General features: G+C 50.1%; 1 pseudogene; it reads left to right on the top strand.

Moving 5' to 3' along the window:
• The first annotated feature begins 5044 nt into the window (after positions 1-5044).
• On the top strand, positions 5045-26987 carry LOC136552038 (cinnamoyl-CoA reductase 1-like; annotated as a pseudogene).
• The last annotated feature ends 606 nt before the right edge of the window (positions 26988-27593 follow it).

The following is a 27593-nucleotide window of genomic DNA, read 5'->3' as shown; positions in this document are numbered from 1 at the left end:
CAATGTGATCTACAAATTTATAGTTTTTTATTTGAAACTATTTAGAGCCCAAAAGTTCGTTTTAAGTTTTCAGATTATGAAATTTAAAATTTTGAATTTTGAATTTTGAAATAACCTCGGATGTTGTCATAATATATACCAAAGTTGTAGTTCTTAATACAATATATATCTTTATAGTTGACAAGTTCTTTATTAAAGTTGTTTAAAGTCCAAAATATGTGTTTTTATGTTCTTAGATTTTAAAATTCAAATTTAGAATCTCCAAATAACCTTAAATGTTCACACATTTAATATCAAAGTTGTAATGGCCAACCCGATATACATGTTTTTAGTTGATAAGCTTTTGATTTGAAGTAGTTTAGAGTCTTGTTGACGAAATATGGTCAGCAGTCTACTGAGTGGTATGCCTACGGTAGTAGATGAATCAGTGGAGGTGCGCGTGATACGAACTAGATGGTGACATAGGCGCGGAGACAACGATTTAGATAGGTTCAGGCCGTCAAGTCGACGTAATACCTTATGTCCTTTGTCTTTGGTGGATTGTATATTATGATGAGGTATGTGAAGATGCCGACTAGAGGACCCTTGCCCCTCCTTATATACTCAGGAGGGGTAGGGTTACAAAAAAGTATCATAGTCGGTTATATGGTGGGTATTCTATTAAGATTACAATGTCAATAAGAGTCATAATAAATCATATCTTCTAGATATCTTGCAGTGTACGTCGATCGGTGCCGTGTGCCTCAAGTCTTCATGTCGTGGGCTGGACCGTCCCTGATGGTGCGGCACATGTCCTTTGTCGTGGGTACTTGGGGTTATACCCCCCACAGCTAGTCCCCGAGCTCCTTGTATTCGTTTGAGCAAAGCTGTCTTGAACAAATCCGAGCAGTTTGACATGAAGCCGACCAGTTTAACTGGCGACCCGAGTGGTGAAAGTGGATGCCGACCAGTTTAACTGGTGAGCTGACCAACGAAAATAAATACCGACCAGTTTAACTGGTTAGCAGACCTCAGACTTAACCAACTAAGGCTCGCCAAAAGGATGTAAGGGGCTTAAGATAAAATTTAAAAATCCTTTCCCTCAGAAGAAGTGTAGCCACTTAGTTTGTGAGGTCGGATGATTGTCATCCATGACTTAGTCAAAAAGGAGGATAAATCAGGAAAAAAGCACTACATGCACCACCAGGTGAAGTGTAGCCACTTAGTCCCCTGAGCCTGGTGGTAGGTGAATGATTCACGTAGTGCTAGGGTAAAAAAAGAGAAGACTCCAGATGCTAGCCGATCACAGCCAGTCCTTAGCTTAGCTGAAAACCATTAACAAGAGAAATTAGTACATGCACCGCAAGGTGCAGTATACACACTGTAGTCTCCGAGCCTGCTAGAAGATGGAACAATAAATCTTGTAGCAGGGTCAAAGAATTTCAATGAAAGCTTGCCAACGTCATCTGCCATGTATTTATCAAGACCCCGGACGTGCTGCCCAAGATTAGCACCCTGATCCGAACAACATGGAGCAACTTGATAGCACACCAATGAGACATAGCAAAATTCGACCACCAAGGAAGCCCCTAGCTTAGGTGGCAACTCTTGCACGAAGAATCTGAACACCGAGGAGTCCCCAGCTTAGCTGGTGACCCCTCAACGTAGCAGATGATAAAGCCGAAGCGACGAACAATCTGACCAACTGGTCGGCGGCGAGGTAAGCGTCGAGCAGTCCGACCAACTGGTCGGTGATGAAGTCCAAGAGCCTAACGTTCCGACCAGTTGGTCGGCGTCGAAGTCCGACTGCAAGGTGGTGCGACCACCCGGACAATGATCCTCTTGTCTTTCCCGACTGATCCAGCCCCCAAGCGTAAAAAATAAGCTCGTTGACTGAACCAGGCCCCTACAAAATAAATATGTAGAACAGGTAGTTCATGGTGTATCTTGTCGAGCAGTTGTAAATAAAATATTATGTTTGTTTGGAGTTTGTTCATATTTTAAATATGAATGATTTCCTTCCCGTTGGTCCTGTATCGCATCACCAGCCCCGACTAACTCATACCACATAGCGTAGAGTGGCTGGCACCCGTTTGAGTACTAGCATAGCCGAAGAGCCGTTGCTGACCACCCATAACAAAGAGCGCTCGAACCCGTGCTAGTGTAGGTATGAGATCGAGAACAGGACCGCTTCTGGATAACACGAATGGGGACGTGGCTGGTCGGCGAGTCGGTAGAGAATATCTTAAAGATATTACGCATGGAGAACGAATGGAGCATTTAAAGATGTTTAAACATGGAGATTAAATGGAGTATCTTAAAGATATTAAACATGAAAAATGACCGGAGAAATAATAATTGGAGAAACACCGAGGAGAAAATTGTATTAAATAGAGATATAGGAAGAGTACTTAGTATTAAATGGACATATATGAAGGGTGCTTATCTTTATTTAGAACGTCTGGTTGGCGGCAAATGACGTTATCTGGTCGGCGTCGATGAAATTGCCCGGCCCTCGAACTTTTTGGCCTATTGTCATGGCGGAGGTCACGGACGTTATAGTGTTGTTCTTTGCGGTGATCATCATTGCGACGTGGCAGGGCTCGCTTACGACTCGGACGGGTCGCTTAGCTGCTCAGTTTGACGACTCGCTTGGTGGCTGGGACGGCTCGCTTGATGGCTCGATGGCTCGATGTGTGCGTGCGTCACGTTGTATGCCGGCGGAGCAGGCTGTCCGCGATTTGCTTGCATGTTTTCACATGTTGACGTCACGAAATTATTTCTATATATGCTTGATGCCATATGTGCAAGTGCACATGCAAGTGCAGTAGCAATGCCGTAGCAATCTGTAGTTGGCCTTCCTCGCATGTAGATGTATATACGTAAGCATATGCAATTAGCTTTGCATGGCTCTGGTAATTGGCTTGCATTCATGGCATGACTGTAGATTAATAAGCATCTGACCATCTTGGCTTGTCGTGAAGCTCCAGTCCAAGGTAGACGTGGTGATGGCTTTCTCTGCATGCAGTCGACGCGTGGTCTTGATTGGATCTGCTGGAATACTCCCATGCGGATGCCGCATTTTGGGCGTTTCAGGCTGCCGTGGAGGCCGAGCTGTGGGGCCAAGCTGGATATCTGGTGCCGGCTAGTAGATGGAACGAGTTCATAGGGTGTAGATCGATGTTGTCCATTCGAGTCCGCCGCTTTACTTCCGTGAACATCGGTTGCCGTCGCAGGTAGCCTGGAATCATGGAGCCCGTGGCCGAAAGCAAGTCGCCGCTGGATGCCGAGTTATCGCAGACAATGTTGGTATGATCAGCGATCTTCCTGTACGGCTTCTTCGATCTTCCCATCGGGTTCGTCCTAGAATCAATACGCACACCTTTTACTTGACGCGTCACGTTCGATGAAATATGGTCGGTAGTCTACCAAGGGATATGCCCACGTACGGTAGTAGATGAATCGGTGGAGGTGCGCGTAATACGAACTAGATAGTGACACAGACGCAGAGATAACGATTTAAACAGGTTCAGGCCGTCAAGTTGACGTAATACCCTACATCCCATATCTTTAGTGGTGGATTGTATATTATGATGAGGTATGTGGGGATGCCGACTAGAGGACCACTGCCCCTCCTTATATACTCTGGAGAGACAGGGTTACAAGAAAAGTATCCTAGTCAATTAAATGGTAGGTATTCTATTTAGATTACAATATCAATAAAAGTCCTAATAAATCATATCTTCTAGATGCCTTGCGCTGTACGCCGACTAGTGCTGTGTGTCGCTAGTCTTCATGTCGTGGGCTGGACCATCCCTAATGGTGCGGCCCATGTCCTTTGCCGTGGGTACCTGGGGTTATATCCCCACAAGTCTTAAATATTTGTTTTGTTATAATATTTGTTTTTAGTTATTTAGAAATTTGACAAAAGCAGTTGGTCTAACCGCCTCGATAAAAAACTGTTCGCTTATCACATACATGACAAAAGCAGTGGACCAAACCGTGGCGTTGGAGCTCCCAGTGGGCTACATTTGTGGCATGAATACTCGAGCAACCGGATCTCCGAGGAAGAGGGCAGCATCGGGAGACGACAGAATAGGGCAACAACGTAGGAACGCGGTGGTGTTGGGCCGGTTCGTGACCGGATTAGGGGCAGTAGGTGAAGCTCCGAGCAGGGGGCGAAGGAGGAGCTCCGAGCATGGGGGCAACAACGAAGCTCTGAGCAAGAGGATGATGGTGGACCTTCGAGTAGGGGACGGCGGTGGAGCTCCAAGCACGAGGGGTGAAGGCACATGGGGGTTTGACTTAACACTATAATTAAAATTTTCTTTTTGACAAGGGGCTAGTACCAAACTTCCTCCTCTCCTTGTACTCAATAGCACAAGTCGAGGTCTCTCCTTCGATTTTTTTTATTCATAGTGTCGGGTTGTTGCCATAACTTCTACTCCACGTTGGAGCATCTTGAATTATAAATACTCGATTAAACTCCTATCCACTAGTGAATATCCATTTATTTGCTACTCCGTCATGGTGGGTTTCAAGACCATGTACAACTTCTAGAGCCTCCTTACAATAGCTTCCCTAATGGAATCCACCGGGCCATCTAGATGATGGCAACAATCACTAAGCTAAGAGTAACAGATCTTCAAGTTTCTACTTAAGAAACACGGTAGCACTCAAAGTTAACACTCAATTCTTCACTTGATGAGACCACAATGGTGCAAATGGATTTGAAACAAAACACAATCATTTTTAACCGTTGATATCACCACCGATGTCATCTGAAAACGACATGCACATGGATTTTTCTCCCGCCATCGTCTGTCTGTCCGCATGGTAAAACCGCCCCTCCCTAGACGACAGGTCGCGCACTCACCTTCACACGCGACGGGAACCGTATGCGCTTTAACCCTGTCTTTTTTTATGTTGGGTAGGAATGGACTTTAACCATTTTTTATATTTTTACTAAATTTCTATAGATTCGAATCGTAATCCATCATCACGTATAGTCACAGTCACACCTCACACGACCAGCAGCGGACGACAAGACAGGTGCAGAACAGCAATGTCCACCGGACGCACAGAGGAAGCCGCCGGGAGCGGGGAGACGGTGTGCGTGACGGGCGCCGGCGGGTACATCGCCTCGTGGCTCGTCAAGCTCCTCCTCTCCCACGGCTACACCGTCCACGGCACCGTCCGCGACCTCAGTACGTAACAAAGAACTCCATCGTCTGAGTACTTAGCAGCTCATTTTTGTTTATGTGCACTACGGAGAGTCGGAGACAGCTTGCAGTTCAGGAAACTACCGAGACAGCCTCGAGATCGAGCTGACTATTTTGCTCTGTGTCGTACCTGTACGTGTTTCAGGTGACAAGAAAACTGCTCATCTGAAGCGGTTAGAGAATGCTTCATAAAACCTCAAGCTTTTCAAGGCAGATCTCCTTGACTACGATTGCTATGGCAGCTGCGATCGCAGGATGCCAGGGAGTCTTTCGTGTCGCCACTCCAGTTCCTTCAGGGAAAATAACCGATCCAGAGGCAAGTTTTCTGTGAGATGTTTAACATTCGTTTACTTTTAATCAGGTGGATTATTGAAGCAAAGCCCATCTCATGCCACAACTCACAAGTCCAGTTCCTTCAAATAGTTAGGCTCAAAACCAGTTATTTCTCATGAACCCATTAAAAATCTTTTGACCAAAAAAATCAACTAAAGATTTAGGAGACATTTTGGGCAAAAAAAGACATGAATGCTTATCCTAGAAAGGACACACCTACAACAGTTATGGTGATACAGAAGATGGAACAAAGAGCAGTGCTCCCTCCTGGAATAGGTTGGCACCGATCAAGTCCACCAACATCGGGATCTCAGCCTTTGGAGTTGGTCTACAACGCTGTGATTCAGTCGAGTTCTGATTCGATTTTACTTGTGGACAATGTGTTTGATCCTGGAATGGTTTAGAACCTTTTTGGCTGGCGGGCGCGCCTATACGCATATGCTGTAAACGTTGCTACAAATTGCTTTATGATAAGTAAAGCAGGGGAAACCTCCTTTTCTAAAAAAATAAATAATATTTATGACATTCCATTGACAGATTATGACATTCCATTAGAAAAAACAAAGTGATACTAGCTATTCATCTGAAATTAAGCGAACCAAAATGTCATTGGAAAAAGTCTACTTAACCCTCCACCTTTCATACTTGGTCTACTTCACTCCCCCAACTATGAAACCGTCTGTTTTACCCCCTGAACTTTCTAAAACCGTCTATCTTACCCCCTGGGCGGTGTGTTTGCTACAGTGCCGGTGGTTTTGAATTCCTTTTTTTATTTTCGGTGAATCTTTGAAAAATCACAGTAAATCATAGAAAAATCATAAAATAAAAAATCTAATTTTGTTGGACTCCACATGAGTAGATCTACATAGTGAATATATAATACGGGGTGATGTAGACCAAGTATGAAAGGTGGGGGGTTAAGTAGACTTTTTCCAAATGTCATTTGTCCAAAAGCAATGTGCATTTCAACTTCTTGTCACAGCTTTCTGCTATATTTATCATACTTTGTGCTCCAATATCATGTTGTCCGTGTAGAAAGTGACCAACACGTAAATATTTGTATTTTTGCCGTACGTTGTGATCGGATGTGGCCTAGCACTCAATGACACAGGGTTTATACTGGTTCAGACAACGTGCCTTACGTCCAGTTTGAGTCGGTCGGTGACTTTATTCCTGAGCCCAGATGCTCAAAGTTTGCTGTGGGGTTACAAACGAGAGGGAGTAAGATGGGGGTGCAAGAGGTCCGGTCGAAGTCTGGACCGAAGGGCCAAGAATGACGGGAGCTCCTGCATGCGCTAAGTATTCGAGCATGTGCTCTGTGTAGCTTTAGAGTGAATAAAGCTAACAGAGGGTGAATCGATCGTTGGTCGTTCGAATGGTTCCAGAGTCGTGTATCGATCCTGGTGGTTGAATCGTCCTTATTGGGAGAGAGTGCATCCCATTTTATAGATGAAGGGAACGGCCTTACAAGTGAGTGAAAGAGAGAGAGAGAGTATACGTATGCTACTAAGTCTTGTTGCTCACGCCGTCGGGTACAAGATGATTGTAGGCGCCCACAATCCTGTTGACGCCCAGACGCATGTGGTAGGCTCCATCGTGTTTGTCATGTATGGCAAATGACGGCACCCACAACACTTTTGATGCCTAGAGGCATGTGGGGGGTTTATCATGTTCGCCTGGTATGGGAGCTGAGGGCGCCCACAACATTGTAGGGCAAACGTCGGCGTCCACAATACTGCTTGGGTTCTGTTATGCCTAGAAGGTGGCAGGGCACCCTTCTGACACGCCCTGTCGGTACTGTGCTACAGGTGTACAGGGTACGGTCCTTGGTATTGTGGTTTTTACTTGAGCGCCCTGCTTTTCTTGCTCTGTCTGTTTCCTAGGTCCTTACCGAGCGGGCGTCCCTGGTCGGTTGGTCCCAGTTGGCTTCGACTGCGCCAGTCGAAGAAGAGCTATAAACAGAGGTTTGGTGCATCCCCGGTCGGAGACGCGGGTCGGAGTCGTAAGCGAGCGTCGTTCCTCCTTGGCCAGGCCTTTCGGTCGGAGAGGCAGGCTAGAGTCGGAAGCGAGCGCCAGTCGGAGAGGCAGGCCGAAGTAGGAGGCGAGCGTCGTTCCTCCTTGGCCAGGCCTTCCGGTTGGAGTCGGAGGCGAGCGTCGTTCCTCCTTGGCCAAGCCTTCCGGTCGGAAGTGAGCGCCGGTCGGAGAGGTGTGCCGGAGTCGGAAGCGAGCGCCGTTCCTCCTTAGCCAAGCCTTCCGGTCGAAGCGGTGGGCCAGAGTCGGAAGCGAGCGTTGTCCTTTCCTTGGCCAGGCCTTCTGACTTTTGGGCTGGCCCAGGAGTTGTGCATCATTCACAATGTCGTTTTGCTGGAAGCAGGTCCATGAGGGACCCCGGGTTTATGAACCCGATAGGAGCTTTGTTTGGGCCAAGGGATTTTTGTCTTGACAACGGGTGCACGCGAGCGCACCCGCGGGTGTAGCTCCCGAGCCCCCGGGTGATTCGGGTAGAATCATCTAGGGGGTTTCGTGTTGCCAGTGGGGGAATTTTTTATTTCGACAGCGGGTGCGCACCCGCTGGTGTAGCCCCCGAGCCCCTAGGTGATTCGGGCAGAATAGCCTGGGGGGTTTTGTCAGCGGGGCATGTGTGTGTGCACCTTGGTGGGCGAAGCCTCCTCTTTCCAGTTTCTGACCCATCGTTTCCAGGAGCGCCGTCCTAGGCATTTGGTCACGGCCGAGGGACTGGGCGAGACGGAGTCGTCAACCAAGGCGTCGGGCATGCTGAGGGATCGGTCGAGATGGACTCATAGATCCAAGCATCGGGCGTAGCCAAGGGATAGCCAAGGGATCAGGCGAGATGGACTCGTGGACCAGGCGTCGGGCACAGCTGAGGGATCGGGTGAGTCGGAGTCCTGGATCCAGGCATCGGTCGCGCCGAGGGATCGAGCAAGATGGACTCACGGACCAGGTGTCGGATGCAACCGAGGGATCGGGCAAGTCAGAGTCATGGATCCAGGCGTCGAGTGCACCGAGGGATCGGGCGAGTCAGAGTCATGGATCCAGGCGTCAGGTGCACTGACGGATCGGGCGAGATGGACTCATCAACTAGGTGTTGAGCGCAGCTGAGGGATCGGGCGAGTCGGAGTCGTGGATCCAGGCATCGGGTGCGCTGAGGGATCGAGCGAGTCAGAGTCACGGATCCAGGCGTTGGGTGCACCGAGGGATCGGGCAAGTTGGAGTCACGGATCCAGGTGTCCTGAGCCCCTGAGCCCCGTTCTGCTCGGTAGGGGTCGGTTGAGTTTTTTGTGTTACCCCGTCCGTGGTTTCCGCAACCAGAAAGGCTAAGCTAACGTCGCTTGCCTCGATGGCTCAAGTGACGCGCTCGGTGAGCTCGCTAATGGGTACGTTCGAGTGGAATCCGGGTCTGTCGTTCATGATGGGTTTGGCATAGCCCTCATGTGGCATTCCACTGGTCCTTAACCCGCGTCCTGGTAGATGCCCGGGTCATTCCGGAGATCGACCCAGGTGGCCTGCTAGCCTCCCCACGATGGAGATTCTGTGGGCATGGCTCGAGGTTAGGATCGAATGAGAAGGTTGGGATGACCCTGTCTGCTTTAGAGCAGACTGGGCGGGGGCCGTTGGGGCTCATCTGCATTTTCTAACCTGGCTCTTTGATGCGAGGAAGCCTCGAGCCCTTCGTGGGTCAGACTTCAAACCTCGGTCGGCCGTTGCTCATGTTGAATGAGACAACTGCCGCTTCACGATGCAACACGGAGCGTTGTGATGCATCAATTGCATATGCAATGCTTCAGATGTATGGGATGAATGAATGACTTGTATGAATGAATGTGTGAAATGCGTTTATGAGAATGGATGAATGAATGTTTTTGCATTCAGAAAATAAAATGAAGGAAGTGGGATTGGTAGAGTTACCTTGATAACTCTAGTGACAGGCTTTGGAGAGCTTTTATTTGAGATGTTCGAATGGGATTCGTGCTCATCATTCATGACGGAGTTAGCATGGCCTGCATGGGGCATCCCTCTGCTCCTTACCTGTCTCTTAGCATTCTCCTAAGCTGTCCAATCGACTCGGGAAGCCCGTTGGTCTCTTCTGGGCGAAGATCCTGTTGTTGGGCCCTTCCAAGTCTTGCCTGGGAAGGCGGAGGGCCACCTACATGTAGTTGCACCTTGTTTCTCATGCCTGGTGTGCGGTAGTGGTGGGCCATACCTAGGCCATGTCCCATCTGACCAGGCACCACCTCATCGGGCAGGGTGCGTCCCATCGGTTAGGGCGCGTCCTGTCATATCCCATCTACATTGAACGGGGGAAGGGAGAGAGTTTCTCGCCCCAATCATTCACCTTTCCTCAACTGTTGCGCCTCCTCTTTAAATAGGGGAAGGGAGAGGGCTTTTGTCCCATTCCTTCGCCTATTCCCCAACTACCACCTTTCCTCCTTCTTCTTTCTTGCCAAGAGCATTCGTGTGCCGTGGTGGTTCCTAGGAGAAAAAGGGGAGAGAGAGGGAGAGGAGAAAACGCACAGATCCATTCGCTAATACGGAGCACAATGTCAAGCTAGAGGTCATCTGTTGTGAGCGAGTCGGTGCTGGCCACCTTTGCCAAGAAGGTGGTGCTACCGCCGAAGGAGGTGGCGCACTGGAGGGTTCCCGCGGGGGAGGATTTTCCACGACCTCGGGCCGGCGAGGTCGTCTCCTTCCTCACCTTCCATGAGCGTAGACTAGGACACCCAGCGCACTGGTTCCTGTGTGGGCTCCTCAATGAGTGGGGCCTAGAGCTGCAGCACCTCAATCTGACTAGGGTGCTTGCGTCTTGGTATGCTTTCTCTGTTTTTTTATCTCATAGTTGAGCTTTCGGAGTGCGGCTGACCTATTCTTTTTTATAGCAGCCAGATGCTGATAGGACTGAGCATCGCCCCAACTCCCATGCAGGTGGAGTGGACACCCAGCCTGCATCAAGCCACGGCGAGTGGTAAGAAGAGCAGGCTGGTGGTGGCATGGCCTTCCCTTCTGGGGTGGTGCCTTCCTAGCTGGTCGCAAGTACGGCGGTGATGGTGGAGATGATGGTGGCGATCTCGGTGACGGCGGAGGCTGGGTCGGAGGTGACCCTCATGATCCCTCCTGCACTGGCTGCAGCGGAAGAGGGGAGGGAGACTAGGCTCCCCGTCTCGCAGGTCGAAGGGCCGCACGGCTCACCCTCCTAATCGGAGCTGGAGGTGTCGGGGGGAGACGTGGCCAGGCCAGAGGCAGAACATCCACCAGTGGGCTATGAAATTGAGATAGTGGAGGTCTCCTCCGATGGCAAAGCAGGTGACAGGGTGGAGCTGCCGGTGCCATCACAGGAGCTGGCGATGGTCCGATCATCGGCTGGGCCTTCTAGCGAGCCAGAGGCAACCACCGACCTGGTGTGACCCTGCCCCAAGGACCCAAGGAAGGTTCGATTCATCCTTCGGGATGAGCAGGAGCTATAGCTTTGGGACGTGCTTGGGGGGAGAGGACTCACCATGGAGTCTGATCTTGCCCAAACTAGGGTGAAGCTGTTGGAGGCCCTAGAGCGGGTCAAGGTCATCCAGCAGGCAGTCACAGTCAACCTACCCTGGGTCACAGAGGTAAGTTTTCTACGTTTGTCCTTGGCTCCTTGGTCTTCCACCGGTTGTCTCGGTGCGCCTGCCTCTTGCTTTGTAGGGCCTAGAGGAGATGTCAAGCCGAAAGTCCTGTTTCCTCAGGGAGGAGCACGCCTGGGAGGCCATGATGTCATGGCGGGTCATCGAGCTCGAGCATTAGCTTGAGTCCACCCGCTGTGAGTCCCAAGATCGGGCGGAGGAGGTGACTGAGGCATGGGCGGTGGAACTACTCGCGGCGGAGCGGGCGACAGCCACCGAGCGGGGACTTGAGGCGGTGAAGGTCCACCAAGAGGAGGTAGAGGTGGCACTCTAGAAGTCCCTAGTGGAGACCGAGGCAGTGCTCTAGAGTTCCCTGGAGGCCCTAGAGTCAGAGCGAATGGCCCTGTCGGAGGTCGACCAGGGAAGTGCTTGCGCTCTAAGGCTGGGTGCTAGGGACGGAGGAGGCGAACGCTCAGCTACGTGAGCAGGTGACTCGACAGGAGGAGGGACCCTCCATCCTCGAGAACACCCACCTTGGTATGTACCTATTCTGCTTTTGATGTCTTGGTTTTTTCCTTTAGCCTATTTTTGAGCTTGTCATCCTTCTTCTAGAGCTGGGTAGAAACGTTGGGTCGCTGGAGCAGGACCTAGAGATGGCCAAGCCGATGATTGGCCAGAATGTGGAGGCATTGGCCAAGTCCCCTGAAGAGCAATGTGCTCTCAAGGGGGAACTTGACCAGATGCGCAATGTCGCCCAGGTCATCGTCTCGGAGGTCTTCGGGTCGGTGCCAAGTACCAGCACGCCCACCATCCGGCTGGTAGAGGTTCTAGGTGAGGTTTGGGCCCTCATCTCCGATGGAATGTTCTATGGGACATCAGGGTGTTGACTTCGGTGGCGCCGCACCACCTAGACCTAGACTTCACCACCATCTACAGCGGGTACGCCGATGGCTGGAGCTCGGAGGCCATCCATGTGCTCAGAGAAATCTTGCTGCCACACGCACAGTTGGTGGTCGAGCAAGTCTCCATGCAGTGGGTGATGGATGCCAACCATGCGAACGCGACTGAATGCGCGCCCTAGGAGGACGTCGCCCAGCCTACGGATGGAGTGGATCTTGGATCGAAAGTGAATGTCACCCTGCCTTCTACTGAGCCTAGTGTCGTCGTGCCGGAGAGCGAGCAGCCCTTTCCTTCGCTGGTCGCGTCGGCAGCCGATGATGCCAGGTAGCCATAATAGCATGTAAAGTAGAAGTACTTTAGCATATGTAAAGGATGAGTTCATGGGGAAGCCCCTGTGTGAATGTTTTTGTGTATTAATGAATACAATCAGTTTCATTTTTGTGATGGAATCACTTTGTTCGGGGAAGCTTGTCACGTTCATTCCTTGTTTTTACCCTAGCATAGCTCTGTTTTTTATTCCTTCTTTTTCACACCTGCCCGTTCATCCCATAGACTGCAACCTTAAGAGCCTGGGCATGGCCCGCGAGGCTTAGCTACTCGTAACCATAGGTAGACGCGGGGTGCGGTCGGTCGGAATGTTTAAAGCAAAGTTACATAGGGTAATTTAAAGGAATGGACTACCCTTTCGTTCAAGTAAAAATGTATTTATCATATGATAGTAAAAAGAGGGGGTAACATACCCCCGTGGAGCCCCCGAGCAACCTAGGCCGAAAGTGTTCGGGTCGGGGTGCTTCGCAGGAGCGAACGCTAAATGAAAGAAAACGGTAAAGACCGAATTTTAGGGGAAGAAACGACGTAACTATTTGATATTCTAAGTGTTGGTGAGAACATCACCATTGTTATCCTTGAGTCGGTAGGCGCCCAGTCGAATCACTTCGGTCACCATATAGGGTCATTCCCAAGGCAGAGAGAGTTTGTGCTTCTCCTTGGTCGATTGGGTCCTTCGAAGCACGAGGTCTCCGACCTGGAGGATCCTTCCTCTAATTTTCCTCTCGTGGTACCTATGGAGAGTCTGCTGGTAGCGAGCAAAGCGGATGATGGTCGTCTCGTGGGCCTCCTCAAGCAGGTCGACTATGACTTGCTGAGCCTCCGTGGTTTGGTCGTGGTCGAAAGCCTTCACTCTTGGGGCGCCATGGTCGAGGTCAGAGGGCAGCACTGCTTCAACTCCATAGGCTAGGAAGAAGGGTGTGAACCCTATGGATCAGTTTGGGGTCATTCTTAGGCTCTAGAGGATCACTGGGACCTCTGTGATCCATCGCCCGGCATACTTGTTGAGTCGATCGAAAATGCGTGGCTTAAGTCATTGGAAGACTATGCCATTGGCACGCTCGACCTGACCGTTAGTATGTGGATGTCCGACCGAGGCCTAGTCGATCCTGATGCCATATCCATCACTAAAGTCTAGGAACTTCTTCCCGGTGAAGTTAGTCCTATGGTTAGTGATGATACAGTTAGGAACACCGAACTGGTAGATGATGTCAAGGAAGAATTTGACCGCCTCTTCTGAGCGGATGTTGGTGATGGGCTTCGCCTCTATCCACTTGATGAATTTGTCCACTTCTACGAGTAGGTGAGTGAAGCCTCCTGGGCCCTTTTTGAGGGGTCCTACCATGTTGAGGCCCTAGACTACTAATGGCCAGGTGATGGGGATGGTTTAGAGCTCCTGTGCTGGCAAATGAGTTTGCCAAGCGTAGAACTGACATCCTTCACACCTGCGGATGACCACCTCTGCATCTCGTAGCACGGTGGGCCAGTAAAAACCTTGGTGAAAGGCTTGTCTGACTAGTGACCTTGGGGCCGCGTGATGTCTATGGATTCTGGCATGGACCACGAGGAGGAGCTGCTTCCCTTGGTTGGTAGGGACGCACTTCATGAGTACTCCTAATGGACTTCATTTGTAAAGTTCATCGCCGAGTGCGACGAACGTCTTGGCGTGTCGAGCGATCCATCACGCTTCAGTCCTTTTGGGTGGGAGAACCTCCTCGAGGATGTAGGCGAGTAGCGGTGCTCGCCAATCGATTTGATCGAGTGCTAACACGGCGATGTCGGCGGGCGACGTTGCCACGGAGGTACTAGGGTTAGAGCCCTCGAGCGTCGGGGTGGCATTGGGGCATGTCTAGATGGGACCTTCTAGGATGCGGGTGTACGGTTCATGGAGGTCGTTGATGAAGACCCCATTCGGAGACGGATCCTGCCTGGCAGCCAATTTTGCAAGAAAATTGGTGGCATTATTATCCTTTTGGGGGACATGATGCAGCTCGATCCCCTAGAATTTGTCCTCAAGCTTGCGCACCTTCTGGCAGTATGCTGCCATGAGGGGGCTTTTGCAAGAGGACTCCTTCATAACTTGGTCGACAACCAGCTCCGAGTCACCGCGAACATAGAGTCGCATGGCGCCAAGCTTGATGGCGATTCGTAGTCCGTTGATGAGGGCCTCATACTCCGCGGCGTTGTTTGAGGCTAGAAAGTGGAGGCGGATGGTGTAGCGAAGCTTACTCCCATCTGGGGAGATCAGAACCACTCCAGCCCCCGAGCGGGGCGCCATTATAGACCCGTCGAAGTACATTGTCTAGTACTCGTGGGTGACGTCTGGAGTCGGGAGCTGGACCTCCATCCATTCGGAGACAAAATCCATGAGAGCCTGAGATTTGATAGTGGTACTAGGGATATACCTAATGTCGTGGCCCATGAGTTCGAGTGCCCACTTGGAGATTCATCCCATGGCATTGCGGTTGCGGGCAATGTCTCTGAGCAGGTATGAAGTAACGACCGTGACTTCATGGTCAGTGAAGTAGTGCAGGAGCTTCCGGGTCGCCATCAGCATGGCGTATAGGAGTTTTTGCACCTGGGGGTACTGAACCTTGGGGTCGGTGAGTACTTCTCCGATGAAGTATATGGGGCATTGGACCTTAAGGTGGTGTCCCGGCTCCTCCCTTTTGAAGACTAGGGCGGCGCTCACCACGTGGTTGCTTGCCGCGATGTAGAGGAGGAGGGGTTCTCCCTGTTTGGGAGCGATGAGGATTGGGGCCGATGTCAGTGACACTTTGAGGCTCTCTAAAGTCTGTTGTGCTTCCTCAGTCCAAACGAACGTGTCTATCCTTTTGAGTAGCTTATAGAGAGGCATCCCTCGCTCGCCGAGCCAAGAGATGAACTGGCTCAGGGCGGCCAGATAACTAGTGAGCCTTTGTACGCCCTTGGCGTTGCGTATAGGGCCCATGTTGGAGATGGTCGTGATTTTTTTGGGGTTGGCCTTGATACCATGTTCGGACACGATGTATCCAAGCAGCTTCCCCTTCGGAACCCCAAAAACACATTTTTTTGGATTCAATTTGATGTTGAACCTTCAAAGGTTCATGAATGCCGTGGCCAAGTTTGTGATCAGGTCACAAGCTTGAGCCATTTTGACCACTATGTCATCAACATAGACGGCGATTGTTGGTTTCAGCCGCTCAGCTTGATCAGGCTAATCGAGTGGGTCGATTTGATCGGCGAAGCATTGCTGCATGCACCTTTGGTAGGTGGCGCTAGCTTTCTTTAGACCGAAGGGTATGGTTGCATAATAGTACGAACCATATGGGGTGATGAACGAGGTTGTGAGCTGATCAGACTCTTTCATCGCGATCTGGTGAAAGCCTGAGTAGGCATCCAGAAAGGAGAGGATCTCGTATCCCGAGGTGGAGTCGACTATCTGGTCTATGCGCGATAAAGGAAAATGATCCTTTGTACATGCTTTGTTGAGGCCAGTATAATCAACGCACATTCTTTATTTCCTAGTCTTCTTTTTAACAAGAACAGGATTGGCAAGCCAGTCGGAGTAGAATACCTCTCTAATGAAGATGGCTGCCAGAAGTTTGGCGACCTCCTCGCCTATGGCCCTATGCCTCTCATCATCAAAGTGACACAGGCATTGCTTGGTGGGCTTCGAGCCTAGGACGAGGCATAGTGTGTGCTCGGCAACCTCCCACGGTATGCCTGGCATGTCGGAAGGTTTCCATGCGAAGACATCGCGATTGGCACGTAAAAAGTCGGCGAGCTCGCATTCCTATTTGGCCAAGAGCTAGGTCCTGATCCGCACCATCTTGATAGGGTCAGCAGGGTCGATCCCCACCACCTTAGTTTCCTTGAGTGGGCAGAAGGCAGTTGAAGAGGTTGGCTTGTTGTAGTCAAGGACTGCTGGGGTTGACAACTCCTTGAGTCATGGGAGCTCGAAAGAGTTGATGACGGCAGTGGCGAGCTCGTAATGCTCACGGTCGCACGTGAAGGCATGTGAGAAGGTACTACGCATAGTGATGACGTCGTTCAGTCCTGGCATCTTTAGCTTTAGGTAGGTGTAGTTTGGGACCACCATGAACTTGGCGTTGCATGGGCACCCCAAGATGGCATGGTAAGACCCTGAGAAGTCCACCACCTCGAAGGTAAGCACCTCCGAGTGGAAGTTGGCTTGGTCGCAAAACATGACAGGTAGGTCGATCTGCCCGAGTGGGTACGCCTGTGCTCTCGGGATCACACCATGGAAGGGAGAGCTCACCGGATGAAGCTCCGACCGGGGGATGCACATGGCATCGAGGGTGTTGACATAGAGGATGTTGAGGCCGCTGCCTCCGTCCATCATCACCTTGGTGAGGCACTTCTTGCAGACGATGGGGTCGACAACGAGTGGGTAGCGTCCTGGTCTAGCGATGTGGGAGGGATGGTCCCTCTGGTCAAAGGTGATCGAAGATTCTAACCAGTGAAGGAAGAAGGGGATGGTCGTCTTGGCGACACATGCCTCTTTGTAGCGCACTTTGTGCTAGTGCTTGGAGTAGATGGCATCGGATCCCCCGAAGATCATGATGCATTCCTTGGGTTTGGGAAAGTTGTCCCCGTCCTTGCCCACTGCGCCTCCCTTTCTTAGTTGTCGCACCTTGCCCCTTCCTTCTTTCGGCCCGCCGGCTTGTCATAGGAAGAGCTTGAGGAGCTCGCAATCCTTGTAGAGGTGCTTGACATGGTAGACGTGGTTGGTGCAGGGGCTATCCATGAACTTGTCAAAGTGGTCAGGCAGGCCCTGCTGGGGCTACTTGCCCGCACGATTAGCTACGGCGACCAATGTGGAGTTGGTCTATCGGCGCCAATTCTTCTTGTTCTTCTTGCCCCTCTGCATGGAGGGGCCCTCATCCTGGTCCTCGCGCTTGGCCTTGCCCTTGTATCAGCCCCCGTTGAAGACCGCGCCGACCACCTCTTTGCTGGAGGCGTGGTTTGTACCGACATCAAGCAGGTCGCGGGTGGTCTGAGGCTTCAGGCATCCAAGCTTGTGGATCAGGGACTCACAGGTTGTCCCGGAGAGGAATGCGCTGATGACGTCCACGTCGACGACATCAGGAAGGGAGTTGCACCGCTTCGAGAACCTACGGATGTAATCCCGTAGGAACTCGTTGGGCTCCTACTGGCAGCTCTTGAGGTCCCAGGAGTTCCTAGGGCTGATATATGTCCCCTGGAAGTTCCCGACGAAGACCCTCTTGAGGTCTGCCCAGTCGTAGATGCTATCGTGTGGGAGGAATTCGAGCCATGCTCAAACATGTTCCCCTACGTAAATGGGGAGGTACTGAATGATGAAGTGGTCATCATCCACTCCTCTGGCTCGGTAGGCGAGCCGGAAGTCTTCGAGCCATATACCGGGGTTCATCTTCCCGGTATACTTGGCGATGTTGGTAGGCGGTCGAAGATGTTATGGGAACGACGCTCTCTGGATGCGCCAGCCAAAGGCTCATGGTCCCGGGCCATTCGGGTTGGGACTCCGTTCATTGGGTTGGTGATCGCGCCTAGGGTGCGTTTCACCAGTCTCTTCGATGGTCCGGCCAGAGCCCATGTCGCCTGCTCTCACCACCGCCCAATGGACGTCATCATCATGTCAGGCCCAACACTGATTGCTGATGATGCTGTGAGCGTCTCGGTTCAGCCCGAGGCTTTTGTGCATAGGTGGCTGGTGTGGAGCGGGCGCCATGTTAGGTCGTGGCATAGCTGCGCCCTCCCATTCCATTCTCGGCGCCCGCAGTGGTGAGTAGATGGAGCGGTTGGACTGGCGTGCGCCCATTCCCCTGATAGGGAAAGAGGTCGTGAGTCAGTGGCGTGACGTGGAGTTTTCTGCCTGTTGAACGATGGCGATCTCCACCAGCGCCCATTAGCGGAGCCAAGATGAGCACCTCGGGGGGGCTAATCAATAGAGATTTAGAACAAATGTCAAAGATTAACGGTGAAATCACGTTTTTTCTATAGTAAATACATAGGAATATCACTCTCACAGGGGGGGCTGCTGCCCCCCTAGCCCCCCCCCCCCGTGGATTCGCCACTACCAGCGCCCGATGGTTCCGATGGACCGCCTGCTCCTGTGGGTCAACAGGCTCAGGAAAGCCGTGTAGAAGCATCGCCGCAGCGGCGATGTTTTGGCTAGCTCAAGCGAACTGTGGGGGATCGTTCCCCCCGTCGATGATGTTGCGTTGAACCTGGTGGGCGTGACCCCAAGCATCGCTCACCGGGTTACGTGCACGGGGCATGGCATGTTGCACCGAGCACACCGGCGCAGGTGGCGGCTGGTTCTACCCCCTTTGTCGTAGCTCCTCGGTGTGCTCCTAGACACATGCGAGGGCATTCGTGTGAGGGTCCCGAGGGGTGTGGGTCTGAAGAGACTCCACTACCACTGGCGGCTGTCTCGAGGCGTCCGCCATAGCGCACTCCCAAGACAGAGGGTGGCTAAGTGCCACAACATCACCGATGCTAGAGCCATCGCTCTCAACATCATCACCCATGAGGTCGTGAAAAAGAGGCAGGAGCGTAGCTCACCATCCCCACGAATTTGGATGTGAGAGGGGGTGGCACTAGCATCCTTCAAAGCCCCTCGGGCGTACGCGTCCATGGGGGACGCAAGGCCATAGGGGAACCAACCGCATGGCAGTCACGGCAGGGACAATGGGGTTCCTCTGGAGAATCACCAGAAAATAAGAAATAGCGAGTAAATAACAGTACGTACGTTACTCATAGCGGGGTTTGAGCCCAGCGTAGGCTTAGAGCGAAGCGCAGGCGCCTCATCATTGAGGTCACTGGGAGTCTCGGAGCCGACGGAGGACGTGCCTCCTCCGACGGGTGCTAGAACAAGTGCCTCCTCGTGGAGGCGCAGCACGCCGAGCCGGTCGGCGACGAAGTCTAGGCTTCCGAAGAGGAAGGACTAGGACGGCTCAAAGACAGGTGGAATCCACATCCCAACAGGTGAGAGTTTGGGAAATTCCAGTGAGCCAAAGCGAGTCATATTGCTTGAGCCCACCATGGCGAAGGTGGCAGAAAAGTGGGTCATCCGATGACCAAAAACGTGAACGTACGGTGTCCTCCCCACGGAGGGCATCAACTGTCGGTGCAGAAAGTGACCAACACGTAAATATTTATAGTTTTGTCGTACGTTGTGATCGGATGTGGCCTAACACTCAATGACACATGGTTTATACTGGTTCAGGCAATGTGCCCTACGTCTAGTTTGAGTCGGTCAGTGACTTTATTCCTGAGTCCAGGTGCTCGAAGAGTATGTGCTCTGTGTAGCTTTAGAGTGACTAAAGCTAATAGAGGGTGAATCGATCATTGGTCGTTCGAATGGTTCCAGAGTCGTGTATCGATCCTGGTGGTTGAATCGTCCTTATTGGGAGAGAGCGCATCCCCTTTTATAGATGAAGGGGACGGCCTTACAAGTGAGAGAGAGTGTACGTATGCTACTAAGTTTTGTTGCCCATGCTGTCGGGTACAAGATGATTGTAGGCGCCCACAATACTGTTGATGCCCAGACGCATGTGGTAGGCTCCATCGTGTTTGTCATGTATGACAAATGACGGCGCCCACAACACTGTTGATGCTCAGAGGCATGTGGGGGTTTTATTGTGTTCACCTGGTATGGAAGTTGAGGGTGCCCACAACACTGTAGGGCAAACATCGGCGCTCACAACACTACTTAGGTTCTGTCATGCCTGAAAGGTGGCAGGGCACCCTTCTGACATGTCCTGTTGGTACTGTGCTGCACAGGGTACAGTCCTTGGTATTACGGTTTTGACTTGAGCACCCTGCTTTACTTGCTCCGCCTATTTCCTAGGTCCTTACCGAGCGGGCGTCCCCAGTCGGTTGGTCCCAGTCGGCTCCGACTGCGCTAGTCAGAGAAGAGCTATAAGTAGAGGTTCAGTGCATCCCCGGTCAGAGACGCATGTCGGAGTCAAAAGCGAGCATCGTTCCTCCTTGGCCAGGCCTTCCGGTCGGAGAGGCGGACCGGAGTCGGAAGCGAGTGTCGTTCCTCCTTGGCCAGGCATTCCGGTCGGAGTCGGAGGCGAGCGCCATTCCTCCTTGGCCAAGCCTTCCGGTCGGAGAGACAGGCCGGGGTTGGAAGCGAGCGCCGGTCGGAGAGGTGGGTCAGAGTCGGAAGCGAGTGTCATCCTTTCCTTGGCCAGGCCTTCTGGTTTTTGGGCTGGCCTAGGAGTTGCGCATCGTTCGCAACGTTGTTTTGCTGGACCGAGCTTTTGTTGGAAGCAGGTCCATAAAGGACCCTGGGTTTATGAACCCGACACATGCTGTGCACAACTTTTCAACGAGAAATGTCGGGTCCTGCTGTTACTGGCACCATAAATGTACTCAAGGCTGCCTCTGCTACAAATGCCGTCGAGTGGTCGTCGTTTCATCCATGGTTGCCGTTGAGGTCAACCCGAAAGATTGGCCCAAAGACAAAGATCAAAGATGAGGGTTGCTGGTCAGATAAAGAATTCTACAAGAATGATGAGGTAACTGGTACTGTAAACTGGCGGCAGTAATGGAAACAAGGAAATAGCTTAATAAACAGATCAAGACCTGATTTCAAAATATACTCCATAGTCAATTTATTTCCAAATTTGAGTTCGTCACTTTGCCCTATTTAATTGCAGAACTGGTATTCTGTTGCCAAGATTTCATCAGAAGAGGTTGCACTTGAATATGTGAAGCAAACCGGGCTGGATGTTGTAACTGTCGACCCAACTCTGGTCTTTGGTCCTCTTCTGCAGCCAACGCTCAACACAAGCTGCCATTTCTTTCTTTCTTTTTCGTTTAGGTTCCTAACTATTTCCTCTGTGGTTTTGTAGTCTGAACTCCGCCTATGGTGGGGCACCATTGGTGTCCCAGCATAGCAGGTCCCAAGCCCTGGTAAAGGAGGGTTGTATTAGGCGTGGCGAGCCAATGTAAAAACTTAGCCACTTTAATGGAGATGAAACCCGAAAGAAAATCGTTGGGGCGTAACCCTCTTAGCGACGCACCATATCGGAACCTGGGTATGGTGTTAAATGGGCAAGGGTCGGGTCGTCACCCCCGTGACGCGCCGTGTCGTGATCTGGGCATGGTGTCAAGTGACCAAGGATCGGGTTGTCGCTTCCTTAGTGGCGCGCTACATCGGCGCCCGGGTGTAGTGAAAAATGAGCAAAGGTCTTCGCATCTGAGTTGACGGGTGCGAAGGGTAAGGAAGCTAGTCGAACCAACTAGGATCCATTTAGGTAGTTGGAATGTAGGGTCACTTACAGGTAAGTTAAGAGAATTAGTTGATACCGTGACTAGGAGGCGTGTAAATATATTATGCGTTCAAGAGACTAAATGGAAGGGTCAGAAGGCAAAGGAGGTGGACAATACAGGTTTTAAGCTTTGGTACACAGGGACAGTCGCGAATAGAAATGGAGTAGGAGTTTTGATTGATAAGAGTCTCAAGAATGGTGTGGTGGGAGTGAGAAGGCAAGGAGATAGGATTATCTTAGTCAAGCTTGTCGTTGGTGATATGGTCTTGAACGTAATTAGTGCGTATGCCCCCAAGTAGGCCTCGACGAGAGTGCTAAGAGACAGTTCTGGGAAGACTTAGATGGCTTGGTTAGAGCTATACCTAGTAGTGAGAAGCTTTTTATAGGAGGAGATCTTAATGGGCATGTAGGTTCTACAAGCGCATGTTTCGAGGCAGTTCATAGAGGTTTTGGGTATGGTAATAGGAGTCAGGAGGGGGAGGAAGTTCTAGACTTCACGGTAGCTTTTGACCTGATGATAGCCAACCCTTTCTTTAGAAAGAGAGAACCTCATCTAGTGACCTTCAGTAGCGGACAACACTGTAGCTAGATTGACTTTGTCCTCGCAAGAAGAAAGGACAAATGAGCATGCTTGGATTGCAAGGTGATACCAGGGGAGTGTGTTGTTTCTCAACATAAGCTTTTGGTGGTAGATTTTCGTTTTCAGGTGCATGCCTATAGGGATAAACAAGCTAAGATTGAAAGAACAAAGTGGTGGAAACTGAAAGGAGAGACGTCAGAGGTATTCAGGGAAAGGGTTATCAAAGAGGGCTCTTGGAAGGAAGAAGACGACATAAACAACATGTGGGACAAGATGGCAACCAACATTCGGAAGGTGGCCTCAGAGGTGTATGGAGTAACCAAAGGAAGTGGACGCGAGGCTAAAGATACTTGGTGGTGGAACGAGGAAGTCCAAAGGGCTATTAAGGAGAAGAAAGAATGCTATAGACGCTTGTACCATGACAGGAGTGTGGACAACATAGAGAAGTACAAGGTGGCAAAGAAGACTGCAAAGCGAGCTGTAAGTGTGGCAAAGGGTAGAGCGTACGAGGATCTTTACCAACATTTGAGTACGAAGGAAGGAGAGAAGGACATTTATAGGATAGCTAGGGTTCGTGAGAGAAAGACAAGGGGCTTCAACCAAGTTAAGTGCATTAAGGATGAAAGGAGCATCTCTTGGTGAAGGAGGATGAGATCCGACATCGATGGCAAGAGTATTTTGACAAATTGTTCAATGGTGAGAATATGGACACAACCTTTCAGTTGGATGACTCTTTTGATGACACCAATAGGCACTTTGTGCGGAGAATCTAAGAATCTGAGGTCAGAGAGACGTTGAAAAGGATGAAAGGAGGTAAGACGATGGGACCGGATGGTATCCCAATCGAGGTGTGGAGATGCCTCGGGGACATAGCTATAGTATGGCTAACCAAGCTGTTCAACCATATTTTTTGATCGAACAAGATGCCTGATGAGTGGAGGAGAAGTATATTGGTATCGATCTACAAGAATAAAGGGGATATTCAAAGTTGTACGAATTACCAGGGAATTAAGTTGATGAGCCATACTATGAAGCTATGGGAGAGAGTTATCGAGCATCGCTTGAGAGCAATAACGTGGGTCTCTATGAACCAATTTGGTTTCATGCCCGGAAGGTCAACCATGGAAGCCATTTTCTTAATAAGGCAAGTTATGGAGCGGTATAGGGAGAAGAAGAAGGACCTACACATGGTTTTTATTGACTTGGAGAAGGCTTATGATAAAATACCAAGGAATGTTATGTGGTGGGCTTTGGACAAACATAAAGTCCCAACGAAGTACGTCGGGCTCATTAAGGACATGTACAATAATGTTGTGACTAGAGTTCGAACAAGTGATGGAGACACGGATGACTTCCCAATTAAGATAGGACTACATCAAGGGTCAGCTTTGAGCCCTTATTTGTTTGCTTTAGTGATGAATGAGGTCACAAGGGACATACAAGGGGACATCCCTTGGTGTATGCTTTTCGCGAACGATGTAGTGCTAGTTGATGAAAGCTGGACAGGAGTGAATCAGAAACTGGAGTTATGGCGGGAGACTTTAGAGTCTAAAGGTTTTAGACTCAGTAGAACTAAAACTGAGTATATGAGATGTGACTTCGGCACTACTACTCGGGAGGAGGAAGATGTTAGTTTGGAAGGTCAAGTAGTGCCTAGGAAGGATACCTTTCGATATTTAGGATCAATGCTACAGAGGGACGGGGATATTGATAAAGATGTTAGCCATAGAATCAAAGCAGGGTGGATGAAGTGGCGGCAAGCGTCCGGTGTCCTATGTGACAAAAGAGTACCACAGAAGCTAAAAGACAAGTTTTATAGGACGACGATTAGACCTGCTATGTTGTATGGTGCAGAATGTTGGCCTACGAAAAGACGACATGTTCAACAGCTAAGTGTCGCAGAAATACGTATGTTGCGTTGGATTTGCGGTCATACAAGAAGGGATCGAGTTCGGAACGATGATATACGTGATAGATTAGGTGTAGCGCCAATTGAAGAAAAGCTTGTCCAACACCGGTTGAGATGGTTTGGACATGTGCAATGGAGACCTCCAGAGGCACCGATGCGTAGTGGAATCCTAAGCCAGGATAGTAACGTGAAGAGAGGCAGAGGAAGACCGAAGTTGACTTGGGTAGAAGCAATAAAAGGAGACTTGAAAGGATGGAATATATCCAAAGACTTAGCCTTAGATAAGAGTGCTTGGAAGACAGCTATTCACGTGCCTGAACCTTGATTGCTTCTGATGGGTTTTAACTCTAGCCTACCTCAACTTATTTGGGACTTAAAGGCTTTGTTGTTGTTGTTGTTGTTGGTTTTGTAGTCTGCGCTACGAGACCGCCGCCATGTATGCCGTTCTTTGTCTTTCTCTCCCCTTAATGAAACACGGCTGAGTTCGAAGCTTGAAGACGACTTCACGACTTGGGCCGACCTGGCCTTTAATTTCCTTCTCATTTCACTAAGTATCTAAGCCTGTTCTTGTAATTCAGCCGAAGCCCAATAAGGCCCATGCGGTGTCCGACATCTCACTTCTCCGAAACCCACAACGGAGCCCTCTACCCGATCCCCGTCCCCGTTAGGCCCTAGTCCCCGACTCCCCGTTCCCCCGACGGTCGCCGACTCATGCATCTGTTTGACGGCCGCCAACGCAGGCGTGCGGCAGGCGACGGCGCGACGATTCAAGCGGAGTGCGGAGGCGCAGAGCATGGCAGCAATCTGCAGCGCTGCCAGCTGCCGCCACAACCCGCAACCGTCAAGCCCCCAGTGGGCAAGGGCCAGGGGCACGACGCGCACGGCCGCAGGGGATGGCGGGCCGGTGGCCTTGGTGGCTCTGCGGCAGCATTGGGGGCTGGCAGAGCTGCAGACGCATTGCGGTAGGTCTGTCGGTGCGTCACATGTGTGGCCGGCTGGCAGCATCTCCAAATCTCTGGGCGCTTGGTACGGTGACTCAACAATTTCTTTTTTACTCATGACATTACATTGATAAAACAAAATGATACTGGCTATTCATCTGATACGAAGCGAACCGAAATGTCCTTTGTCCAAAAGCATGTGCATTCCAACTTCTTGTCACAGCTTTCTGCTATATATAGGGGGGGTTTGGTTCTATAGTCGCTTCTAAAATTTATGTCACATCGAATATTTAGGTATTAATAAAGAGCATTAAATATAGATTAATTATAAAATCAATTATATAGATGGAGGCTAATTTGCGAGATGATTTTTTAAGCATAATTAATCTATTATTAGCACATCTTTACTGTAGCACAGCGTTGTCAAATCATAGACTAATTAGGCTTAAAAAAATCGTCTCGCAAATTAGTCGCAAGTTGTGTAATTAATTTTGTAATTAGTCTATATTTAATACTCTATGTATGTGTCTAAACATTCGATGTGATAGAAATTTTAGGAGATCATGTAGAAACCAAACAGGGCCATATATCTATCATGCTTTGTGCTCATATCATGCTGTGCACAACTTTTCAGCGAGAAATGCTGGGTCCTGCTGTTACTGGCACCATAAATGTACTCAAGGCTGCCTCTGCTGCAAATGCTCGGCGAGTGGTCGTCGTTTCATCCATGGTTGCTGTTGAGATCAACCCGAAAGATTGGCCCAAAGACAAGATCAAAGATGAGAATTGCTGGTCAGATAAAGAATTCTGCAGGAATGATGAGGTAACTGGTACTGTAAACTAGGACGGCCTCTTGGTTGTTTAGCTTCTGAGTAATCAGTAACTTGTATCAGAACATTAGAACGGTCTGACCTTACGCAAATCTTAATTGCAATGATACGACCAAGGACGTTTGTATGTTTTATCTCTTTTATCTTAATTACAATCGAAAAAAATGGTACTGTAAAAACTGAGAGGCAGTAATGGAAACAAGGAAAGCCTAATAAACAGATCAAGAACTGATTTCAAAATCTACTCCACAGTTATTCATTTCCAAAGTTGAGTTCGTCACTTTGCCCTGTTTAAATGCAGAACTGGTATTCTGTTGCCAAGATTTCATCAGAAGAGGCTGCACTTGAATATGGGAAACAAACTGGGCTGGATGTTGTAAGTGTCAACCCAGCTGTGGTCTTTGGTCCTCTTCTGCAGCCAACACTCAACACAAGCTGCCAGTTCCTCGTCTACTTCCTGAAAGGTTTTTCTTGTCACACAAATCACCAGACAATGCGCTGAATTCATATCTTTTCATATATACTCGTATTTAAGAAGGGCGATCCACTAAGTTACAGTTTACTGTATTGTTGCTTTGGCTTCATCCTCTTATACTACCTTTTCATCTAAATGCAGGAGGACCTGATCAAATGAGGAACAAACTTTGGCACATTGTTGACGTTCGGGACACTGCTGATGCTCTTCTGCTGGTCTATGAGACACCCGAAGCCTCCGGCAGGCACATCTATGCTCCTCATTTCATCAGCGCCCATGGCCTGCTGGACATGCTGAAGAGCATGTACCCTGATGAGTACCCTATCATTAGCAAGTAAACCTTCTCTTACTTAACCACTTCTCTTGTTCCTTTATATACTGAAGTTGGGATAGCTGACTTGATTTCAAAAATTGGTAGGGAGAGCATCTATGACATGGACCACCCAGCTCCAATGACGTTCGATAAGCTGAAGAAGCTGGGATGGAAGGTCAGGCCGCTAAAGGAAACAATTGCGAAGACCGTCGAGTTCTGCCAGCAGGCTAGGTTTCTCGAGGACCTGGAGGGGACTCCCTGCCGTTTTCCTTCCTTATACAACATAATCTAGCTGTCATGACCTGATCCCTGCCGTTTTCCTCCCTTATACAACATAATCTAGCTGTCATGACCTGATGGACAGAGATACTGAAGCCGGGGCTCAGGCTAGAGCAAGGAGAAAGAACCAGATATTGGGCCTTGGGGCATTTTTATAGAGAAGCTATTCAATGAGGGCTTGTTTGGAATGCATGGAAAATTTTCTATTCCAGCGTTTTTATGTGAAATTGAATTGTTTCCTATGATACTCCACGATTCTTATAAAATTCCCAGGTTCCAAACATGCCATGAGTAGTTCCAAGTAGGACCTTAGTTGCCAATCCCTCATTTTAACCCTTGGCCAGTTGGGATTAGTGAACTCCTCTCAACTCTGACATAGCTGGGGGAGCCACTATATCTCAAAGGGTTCATTCTCTTGATTGATACGATTTGTCGGCCTCCTGGTCCTTGCACCACGACGCACACCTTGTTGTCCAGTTCTCTCCATTTGCATTTCGACCCCTGCCCTTCTCCCACGCGATGGTGATGTACCAGGGGCTCCTTGCACCACGGCAGCTGCTATAGGCCGTCTCTCACCCATGTACTCCAAGGCTATGCGAGTATGCTTGAACAGCTCCCGTTTAA

Source organism: Miscanthus floridulus, chromosome 4 (genome assembly GCF_019320115.1).
Source record: "Miscanthus floridulus cultivar M001 chromosome 4, ASM1932011v1, whole genome shotgun sequence".
NCBI classification, from domain to species: domain Eukaryota; kingdom Viridiplantae; phylum Streptophyta; class Magnoliopsida; order Poales; family Poaceae; genus Miscanthus; species Miscanthus floridulus.
Note: the sequence above shows the minus strand (reverse complement) of the source record. Positions and strands in the feature narration are given on the sequence as shown.